Below are 10,489 nucleotides of genomic sequence, written 5' to 3' on the forward strand. Positions count from 1 at the left end.
AGACAAACTTTGCATGTTCTCACTCATTTGTAGGAGCTAAAAATTAAAACAACTAAACTCATGGAGATAGAGAGTAGAATGATGGTTACCAGAGGCTCAGGAGGGTAGTGGGAAGAGGGAAGGAAATGGAAAAGGTTAATGAGTATGAAAATATAGTTAGATACAATGAGTAACATCCAGTATTTGATAGCACAACAGGGTGACTGTAGTCAGCAATAATTTGTTGTACAGTTTTAGAATAATTGAGGGAGGACAACTGGAATCTTCATAACACAAAGAAATGATGAATGCTTGAGTTGATGGATACCCCATTTACCCTGATTACTACACATGCTAAGCTTGTATCAAAATATCTCAAATACCCCAAATATATTCACCTACTATGCATCCATAAAAATTAAAAAGTTTAAAAAGTAAAAAATAAAAGAAAGTGTCTTAAAGAAGAATTGTCAATGATAATTAACATTGCTCAGAAGTCAAGTAAAACAAAAAGAGAACCATGACAACCTGATATGCCTTGACTACAGCAGTTCAGGAAAGTTGCGGGACAGAGTCCCAGTTAGAGTTAGCTAAGGAGGGACCTTAAGTGATGACTTATAAACAGTGAATATAAACCATACTTTTAGATTTATTTTTGTTGTTTTTTGAGAAAAATGGAGTACCAATATGTAGTAATAGCTGCAATAAAATATGAGTTGAACAGGTTATTTTGTTGGTTGCTTGTTATTTTTATAAATATGAAACTATTGGTTATGCTACTGGTATTATGGGAACAAACTAGGAGAGAGGGAGAGAAAGGTAACAGCAGACCAAAGAGAATAACTGCAGGAGCAAAATCACTGCAAATGAAGTAATTTTGGAAGCTTATGCTATAATGAGTGGTGTTCTTAGAACAACATATTGGTTATCCGTTCAAATCTGTGTGTGGGTTAAAATATTTGGTAGATGAGGAAATACCAGAACTCCTGAAAATATAGGTAATCATTTGGCTTGAATGAGAAGTTGAAAATAGATACAAGGCTACTGGTACCAAGGCTGCCAAGGGAATGTGGAAAAAGGAAAGATCATGTTCAGAATAAGGGTCACAGAGTGGTTTTGCATTCTTGTAGCAGGAACAGTGATGTGTTCAGCTTGGTTGTCATCAGGTAGATGAGAAGCAAAGTCACTAGAAGGCTGTGATTTTCTAGAACTTTCCTCTATAGGGTTTAGGACTATAGACACAGACACCAATAAAATGGTTTAGATTCAAGAGATGTTCTAAGGTTTAGAGTATCTACAAAGCTCTAGTTACTATATTTGGTAAAAGTGACAATGTAACTCAGTAGAAATGATCCATATAAAGATTTCAGGACAATTTGTTACTCACATAGGAAAAGCAGTTACGAACATTTAAGTCCATATGTATTAAAAATTGAAATGTCAAAATTAAAACATAAAAGTACAAATTAAACAAAAGTAGATGCACATAATCTTGCAGTGAGGAAAGATTTTCAAAACTTGAGGTAGGCCAAAAATCTTCAAAAAAGAATATATAATTTACTACCAAAAATTTCTCATTTCTATCCATTAAAATAATCTTGAAATTTAAGTACAAACAATAATCTGAAGGAAACAGAAACACACACACACACACACATTTTATATATATATATATATATAATGTATACATATACACATTATACATATATGTATATATACATATAGTATGTATATATTATATATAATATGTATATATTATATATGTGTATATATGCATTATATATATATAATATATTTATATATACACAAACATACAGTGACAGGATTACCAGTTGCACTGTTAAGAAAGTTTTTAAAGTAGTGCAGTAACAAATAGGCAAATGTCACAATACGCAAATCAAGCATCTATAAATCGATAATCAAAATTTGTTATGTTAATGAAAATATTTGATATTACTTAATATATGATAAAAATAAATGTTGACTATATAAGGAAATACTCATTTCACTAATAATCAAAAAAATTGAAAAAATAAATCATGAGTGCTCTTTTTTCCTAACTGTATTACAAAGAGAAAAAAAAGAAATTATTCTGCCTTGATAGAATTTCTGGAAACGTGTGATATCTGAATTTATTGATGAAAGTAGAAATTAATGTGCAAGATTTACAGTAAAATTTGGCAGCACGCATCAAGACCCCTAAAAAAGTTCAATCTTACAAGTCACCATAGAGAGATCCTTAGGCTTTCAACATAGAACATGTAGCAATGATGTAAAACCTCATGATTAAACATAAAACATTCTGAATGTCCAACAATAAGAGCATCTAGGTAAATTTTAGTACATTCACGTAATGAATAGATATGACATTATTAAAATTATATTTACTTAAAACCACCATCTTAATTCAGTGTGATCTCAATGCTATAAACATAAATGTACATGGAGAAGGGGAAAGAGGCAGAGATGTAATGAGATGAAGTTAACAAAACGAAGGGATGAGAGTCACAAAACAGTAATAAAGGTAATTTCTGGTTAAACAGAAGTATAATTTTTTCCTTAATAATATCTACATTTTTCAAATATACAGTAAGTATGTATTAAAATCAATGAGAATAAATTTTATCAGTCATATATAATACGATATGAAATCTTTGCAAAAATACCTAAATCTAAGCATGGAGTGGTTTCTTTTTTAATTTTGACTTTGATTTTAGATTCAGGAGGTACATTTGCAGGTTTGTTACATTGGTATATTGTGTGATGCTGACGATTGGGGTACAATTGATCCAGTTACTCAGGAAGTGACCATAGTACCTAACAGGTAGTTTTTTCAGGCCACACCTTCCTTCCTCCTTCACCCCTTTTGTAATCTCTAGTGTTGGTTGTTTCCATCTTTGTGTCCATGTGCACCCAATGCTTAATCCCATTTATGAGTGAGAACATGCAGTATTTGGTTTTCTGTTTCTGCATTAATTCACTCAGGGCAATGGCCTCCAGCTGCATCCAGGTTGCTGCAAAGGGTATGATTTTGTTCTTTTTTATGACTAAAAGTATTCCATAGTGTATATGTACCAGAGCCATTAATTTCTACTCATCTCAGCTTCTCATTTAATTTTCTTCTCACTCAAGTCACTTATATATGAAGGATTACCAAGCAAAGAAACTACGGTTCTTAGACAATAGAAATTATTCCTGTGGAAACGCCATTATCACTTTTACCTACAAAATTAAAAAATCAAAACCTGCTTTCTAACAAAATAAATATGTTAATTTATGAACTCAAACATATCACTCATTTATTGAACAAGAATCATAGATTATAATAAATGCAACAAATTAGAGGCCTTTGAGAGTAGAAAATAGCTTATAAGAAGTTTCAGTTGTATCCAAAAGGTAGCTAAAGCCAAATGTATTAAAAATAATTTGAAGGTTTAATATAACGGACTTTCCTTTCATTTAATCACTTAAGATATGAACATTCCACTAAAACACATTTTTAAAACATCACATTTCCAAAAACTTTTTTCTACTTTAACCTTTACAAACTCCATTGAAACCATATATACTTATTTTCTAATTGCTGTTTTCCCTTCATTCTACATCTTCTATATAGTAAATAATGGATAATTATAATTCTATATAATCCATTAGAAAAATCGGTATCATAATTTTAGAGAGAAAAAAGAGGAAATTTAAGTGGGGAAAATGTTTTGAAGGCAATGAGTAAAGCATATTTTGAAGTGCAGGCTTTCTGATTTCTGGCATAATGCTCTATACAATCAATAATACATCTCACCAAGTAGTAGTAACATGAAATGATTATGACCAAAGTTATTTTAAGCTGTCTCTCTGGTGGAAATACTGCATTTCGTACTTTCATACTGAGGTGAAGGTTTTCAGATTCAGAAAGAAACGTGTTATTCTGATGTGCTACCTAAAAACTTAAAAACTGACAGTGTCTAGATGAGTGCTTATAAAAATCATGGACATCCCTTTGAAGATCTCCCAGGATCCTCCCAAAATGATCAAGGCCAAAGTGGGGATGACAGTAGTCATGATACCACCAAAATGAGGTCATGCTCAGGACTCCACTTAGTGAGCTTATTTACTATGAGACAGGAATGTTACATTTGTATTTTCTATTTTCCAGAGCACAAATCTGTAACTGAAATTAAAAAGAGCAAAGATGAGTCAGGAAAAAAAAATGCATACCGTAATAGTCACAAGTCGTATTAATTTCTTCTTCCCATTGTCTATGGAGATTCCAAAACCACTATTGCCATTTCCTTTCTTGTCCCCTAAAATAAAATAAAAAAAAACAATAAAGTTCTAGGGACTTAAGCAATTTTTCCAGGTTCCTTTTATGCAATTATCCTATGGGATTCAGAGATAATATGTGTATTTGTTTCAATAATGTCCCATTATTTTTATAAAAGGAACAATATGTCTTTTATGCCTAATGAAAAGGGCTGTCCTATTGCCAACTGTCCACATGCTGTCTATTAATATCTATGCTGAGCTTTCTGGGGTCCCTATTTGAGATGCTGATTTCTATTGTACAGACCCTTTACTTCTTGATTTTAGCTACTCTCGTTCTTAATTTTGTCCTGTTTCATCTCAAGTATCCCTAATTCAGAAGACTTTTGTGGGAATGACATTGACTCATACCTTCACTTCTGATTTCTTTCCTAATAATAACGTAGATCATATTTCATCCTCTAGGCTGGATCTTGGATGTGTGAAAATGGAGAAAAACGTGTAGAATTAAAATACAGATGTTTGTTGTGTAAGAATTAACTAAATAAGATTTTGTATTTGGTAATTATTTTTAGAAGAAAAGGTATGATTATATAATCCAGTATGGTCAGTGCTACAACTCTGTTGTTCTGTTACACTGCTTCAATTTGAAAGTCAAATCAGTTCTCAAAAAAATGAGTATATTTAGATATCATAAAATTGTGATCAAATTTCTTTTAATGATAAACATCTTGTCAACCAGGAAAAAAGACAGTTATTCAAAACTTGGACACAATGTTATGGCATGACTCAGATAGACTGTATCCTTATAGTTTATGAAAATTATGTAAGAAAAAAATGTCCAAAGCATAATTGCATAAAATCTAATGAATAGAAATATGTCTTAAAAAAATAGAGCCTAGTTAAGAATAGTTAAACCTAGGAACAGATCAGATGTAGGCAAACTTAAGGGAGAAAATAATAAAACAAGAACGAAGGTCAAAATTTACAATTCAAGGAATCTGAGAGGCACTTTTCTCTTCTTCTTCTTAAAAATCTCATTGGACTGACAGAAGGAAAATAAAAGTACAAATATATTTATAGCCCTAATAAAGAGCTGAGACACAAGTCATTAGCAAGTATAACATGGAAGAATTTCTGAAAATATAAGGTAGACATAAGAGAATTAAAAGAAGCCCATTAAAATATAGGAACTTAAATCTACTCAGCGATCAAAAGGACTTTCTAAATATCGAGTTATTAAACAAAAATCTTATAATCACCCTAGGAACAGAGTGATCAAGATATAAAAGTACAAGTAGATTTTGATTTTGTCATTAGGTTTGCAGTGAAAGAACTGCAAACCAGTTGTATCAGATTTCAGCATAGCTGCCAATAGCTTTTGCCCTTGGGCAGTAAGGTGGCAAGTGGACATGAGATTTGCCAAACAAGTTGTTGGGGCTGGAGATAAAATCAAGCAGAGGCCCAGATTAATTCTGGACACAATAGTATATGTACAGCATGCACCAAGAAAGTAAACTGCCTCAACATCCTAAAGAAAACTGACAGAAAATTTCATACAACCCTCTCATTCCCAATAATCAGAATGAAGATTTCTAAGATTATAACTCAATTCATTACTGTAGAAAGAAATTGTACTTATGCAGATGATACTTGCTCCATCTGTCAATAATATTCATTCTAAGTCCTCATTAAAAAAGATGGACAATGAAGAATCTACAATATATAAGGAAACCAATAGATGCATTGTAAATATCCAGTTTAAGGAACAGAAGAATTAACCCTTGAAGAAATAGCTAATATAGAAAATAAAATATAATTGTGTAATCATTATAGTTAGTAATGTTCAATATTCAGAAACATTTAAAAATATTCAAAGTATATTGGGACCCATGATGCTGTGTACACCAAAATAATATGAAAAGATTTTTTAGTTACACAACTGGACTTTCTGGGGAGAGTAAGGCAAGTTCAAGCTGGTCTAACTGGCTGGCAGGAGCAAAGTTGGATTTGGTTTTTATTGTAGCTAGGAAGTGGGAGCAGAATCAGGGTGCCCAGGAATAGTTTGGCATAATTATTGGTTTTTAACTGTGAACAATGATAAAATTTGCATACTTCCACTTCTTCCCACATCTTTTCTCACTTTTTTGCTATTCAATTTTGTATTATTCTTTGTTGTTCCAGTATTTACTTTGTATCTCCAAGCATATTTATAGCTTGGCTATTTGATGTATCAGTTGTAAATCATATTGTTTAATCCCTGGCTATAAAGAATGGAGGAACTCTACCCATATACCATATCTCTCCTAATCCCTCCTTTCTCTCACTTTCTTTATTAGTTACATTATTTTTACATTGTCCTCATAGAAGGCATTTAAATTGTGTTCAATAAGAATAATTCATATATTTGTTTCCATCTCTCCCCTTCAGGACTGAATCCAATGATGGCTAGCTGTCTTTTCATCACTGTTTACTCAGTTTTCTCCTCTTTGGCTGAGGAACAGTTTTCTTTAAAAAGAGTCTGTGGAAATTTCATTCCTTTAATTCTACATACATATATCCTTCATAGTTGAATGGTGATTTAGTGTGCATAACATTTTTAGAAATTTTTGTTGAGGAATTTGGGGACATTACTCCACATCCTACATGGAATGTGTATTTTAAAAAGGATAGCTTTTACTGCTATTTTATTTCCCCACTGGTGTTATGCTTATTTTTCCTAGGTACTAAAAATAATTTTCCTAATATTTGGCAAAATCATTACCAGGCTTGTCTCACTATTAATCATTCTGCATGAATTTTTTCCCTAAGACACGGTTTATCATTTGAACCTATAAATTCAAGTTGTTTATGTGTGAAATTTCTCCCTGAAATATGTTGTTAGATGTTTATTTTCCCTTCCAATTGTCAGGTTTATTTCTTTAGGGACATTAATTATATTTAACATAGAACCCTTTGTCTTCCATACATACAGTTTATTTCAAACCCTTTAAAATTTGTTCATTTCCATTCCTTTTCACTCATGCTTTTTTCAATCTTGCCTTTTATGACTGTCATTATATTTCCATGATATTTATTTTCATATATGTCACTGTGTCACAGTCAATGTTAACTTCCTTTCTAAGATTATCTTATTTTTATCCTCTAAGTATTCCCTGGCTCCTGTTTCTCATGCTATTTCTATGTCTGTGATTGCACTGTATCTCCCTAAGCTTTTGTTTCTCTGCCATGAATTTATGATGGTTTCATTGAGTTGTGCTCATTCACACTGATATATTTAATCACAGTTTATTGGATCACGGAGAATTTTTTTCCATAAGTTCTCTTTTTCCATTTATTTTTGCATACGTTTCAATCTTGACTTTTCCTTCCTTTCTCCATGCAGTGTAATTGTACTGGCTCCTTTATTGATAATTACTTGTCTTTGAATGCAAAGAAATCTTTCTGTATCAGCATTTTTCACATTATTATTAGACAGGAACTAAAGTAATATTATAAACTATCAAGAATTCTCCCTGGGTTATAACATAGGATTGTCTGCATGTCCAAGATGCTTTAATTTTATTTCTTCTCATTAAAAAGAGATTTAGAGCTATTGTCCTACATAGAAAAGCTTCCTCCATCACACATTTCCAGTGCACTTACTCTTCCTTCCTTGTTACCCATGGGACAAAAAAACCAGAATCTTATAAAGGTTTCTGCCTGAAACACATACCTGTTTCTTGAAACAAAAGGTTGTTGTTGCTTCTCAGTGTAAGAACTGCTCGGTCAGCTTGATTCAAGACTTGTAGCCATAAAAGACTTTCTTAGCATCATTCTTGCCCTCGTGGCAGCGCTTTTTCATATCTGATTGTTATGAGTAAGAGGTGTCTTTAGTTTAACAAAACGTAGATCTTGCATTCCTGTTTCTTGAGTTTTTGTTGTTGTTATTGTTGTTTTCTGAAATAGAGAAGAGGACATGATAAAACAGATTATCTCTAAGCTCATGTTATTCAGGAATGACCTCAAACACAATTAAGCATGGGATATAAAAACACTGAAACCAAGTTGTTTTTATACAAGAAAGTTTGTTGCTGTTTCATTTAATTATTTGCTTCTAGATTTAAGAAAACTTTGAGTAATATAGTCTTTAGACTTTCTTTTAACTACTCTTACTGTGTGACCCCATGAGAAGCAGGCTGCTATAAGAGATCAAAATTCAAAATGTCAGCAGTGACCCACAGAGCCCTGATGCCCAGTGAGGCATATTACTAAGTACTCTTAATACATTGCAGCTAAGGATATTAATAAGAGCAATCCCCATGAATTTGAAACTGGCTCAATCATCCCATAGAACTGAAGTTTATAGTTTCTTTTGAATAAACATAGAAATTTATCCTCCCAGTTTTAAAACTTGAAAAAATTACATTTGTCTTGTCTGAGTTCCTTTCTCAGAAAACCAACCCTTAGGCCCCCTACACAGCATCAAAGAAATGAAACTTACCAGATCACAGTATCTGGACAATGAGACACCAGACCACTCACTCATCATGATTGCCTATCCAACCACCTGCTTCCTGTTGACCAACTCCTCTCCCTTAGCACTCTCTAATTCCTGTTTACCCACATGTAGTTATATTCCTTCCTCACTATATAAACTCCCAGTTTTAGTAGATCAGGGAAATGGATTTCAGACTGATATCCTATCTCCTCAGCTGCAGCACCCAGTTAAATAAACAGAATTCTCATTGTCTCATGATTGTCTTTCTATGTGGAAAGCAGCAGGACTTAGACCAAACCCCTGGTGTTTCAGTAATAAATTGATGGGTACTACATACCAAATATTAAAATGCATACTACATACTTCACGTTCACAATCTTGTTTAAAACTTACAATTACTATATGGAGTAAATACTATATTATCATTTTACAAAAGATGAAACTCAAGGCTTAGAGAAGTCTGGTAATGTTCCCAAGCCCACATAGGAAGTAAATAGCCTAGCCAGAATCAGAACCCTGTTATACTCCAAGGCCTGTAATCCCTATCACTTACTCTACAGAATATCCAAATGTCTTTTAATTATTTTCAAAGTTGCTTCCATTATTCCAGTCATATGGAATCATAAAACATAGACTCGAAAGTCATCCTCGATTTCTGGGAGACTTTATTCCATAATATTAGCCCCGCCAAATATAAATGTAAAATTGATGTCCTAAAACAGTGAACTTATCTCCTAAAGTGGCCCAAAGAAAGCATTATATTTTCTCCTTACAGTAAGGATAAGGAATCATCCTGTGTTTCCAACAGTGGCTTAGTTCTGTTCATTGGGTCTATAATGGTAAAAGAAAGAATAGGTATATAGATACGTGTGTGTGTCAATATGCCTGTGTGTATATGTAGATATGCATGTGTGTGTCTGTTTATTTTAAACACATACAGATGTTATATATATAAGCAAGAATTTTATTTTCTCTTGTTTGAACATCTCTAGTTCCTTCAAATATTATTTACATCTGAGGTAATCCACATAGTTGACACCAGAAAACTTTTGAGAATAGAAAGGGGCATTAGCCAGGACATACACTGGGTAGACAGGAGCAAACTAAGACAGTTCCAGGCACACTCATATGTCCTACCTAATCATAGGTGTAGTATTTCTTTTTGTTGTTTTTTTTATAGACCACAAACTCAGGTCTACAAAAAATGTACAATACCTTATCTACAATTAAGATATCTTCACTACATATACAATGAACTCCTAAAAATTGGCAAGAAAAATATAATGACAGTAGAAAAATAATAAAATGCTTTGAATTGGTAAGTTACAGAAGGAAAAAAATCAATAACAGATATGTTAAGAAATGCTCAAACTTCCTAGTTGTTAGCAAAGTACACCATAAAATAGCTGTGAACTCTTATTTTACATGTACCAAAATGACAAAAGTTTAAAAAAGGATTTTAGTACCTACTGCTGGTTGGGATCTATGGCAATTCACATTGTGGGTGGAAAACACAAATTGTTAAGTTCTTTGGAAAATAAATCTAGCAACATCTACTATAATAACTTTACACATAATTAGCAATCCCACTCCTAGATTTCTATCCCACAGAAATAACAGTACCAGTACCTAAAAACTTACATCCAAGAATTTTTATCACAGAATTATTTGTAGTTATAAATATATAAAAACAAAATGATCACACACTAATTAAGAGAACGGTTACATAAATTATTGTAGAGTCCCACTATGTAATATGAAACAATGAAA

At 32.4% G+C, this 10,489-nt stretch overlaps 1 long non-coding RNA gene across 1 annotated transcript; it reads right to left on the reverse strand.

The window, feature by feature from the left end:
- Positions 1 to 4,292: 4,292 nt before the first annotated feature.
- LOC116526220 lies at positions 4,293 to 9,622 on the reverse strand. Its single transcript, XR_004258032.1, has 3 exons — positions 8,723 to 9,622; positions 7,955 to 8,178; positions 4,293 to 5,955 (listed from the first exon to the last, which is right to left on the reverse strand). It is a non-coding gene; the product is annotated as an uncharacterized LOC116526220 (long non-coding RNA).
- Positions 9,623 to 10,489: the final 867 nt, after the last annotated feature.

This window comes from Sapajus apella, unplaced genomic scaffold (genome assembly GCF_009761245.1).
Source record: "Sapajus apella isolate SASKATOON/1434 unplaced genomic scaffold, GSC_monkey_1.0 scaffold50, whole genome shotgun sequence".
NCBI lineage: Eukaryota > Metazoa > Chordata > Mammalia > Primates > Cebidae > Sapajus > Sapajus apella.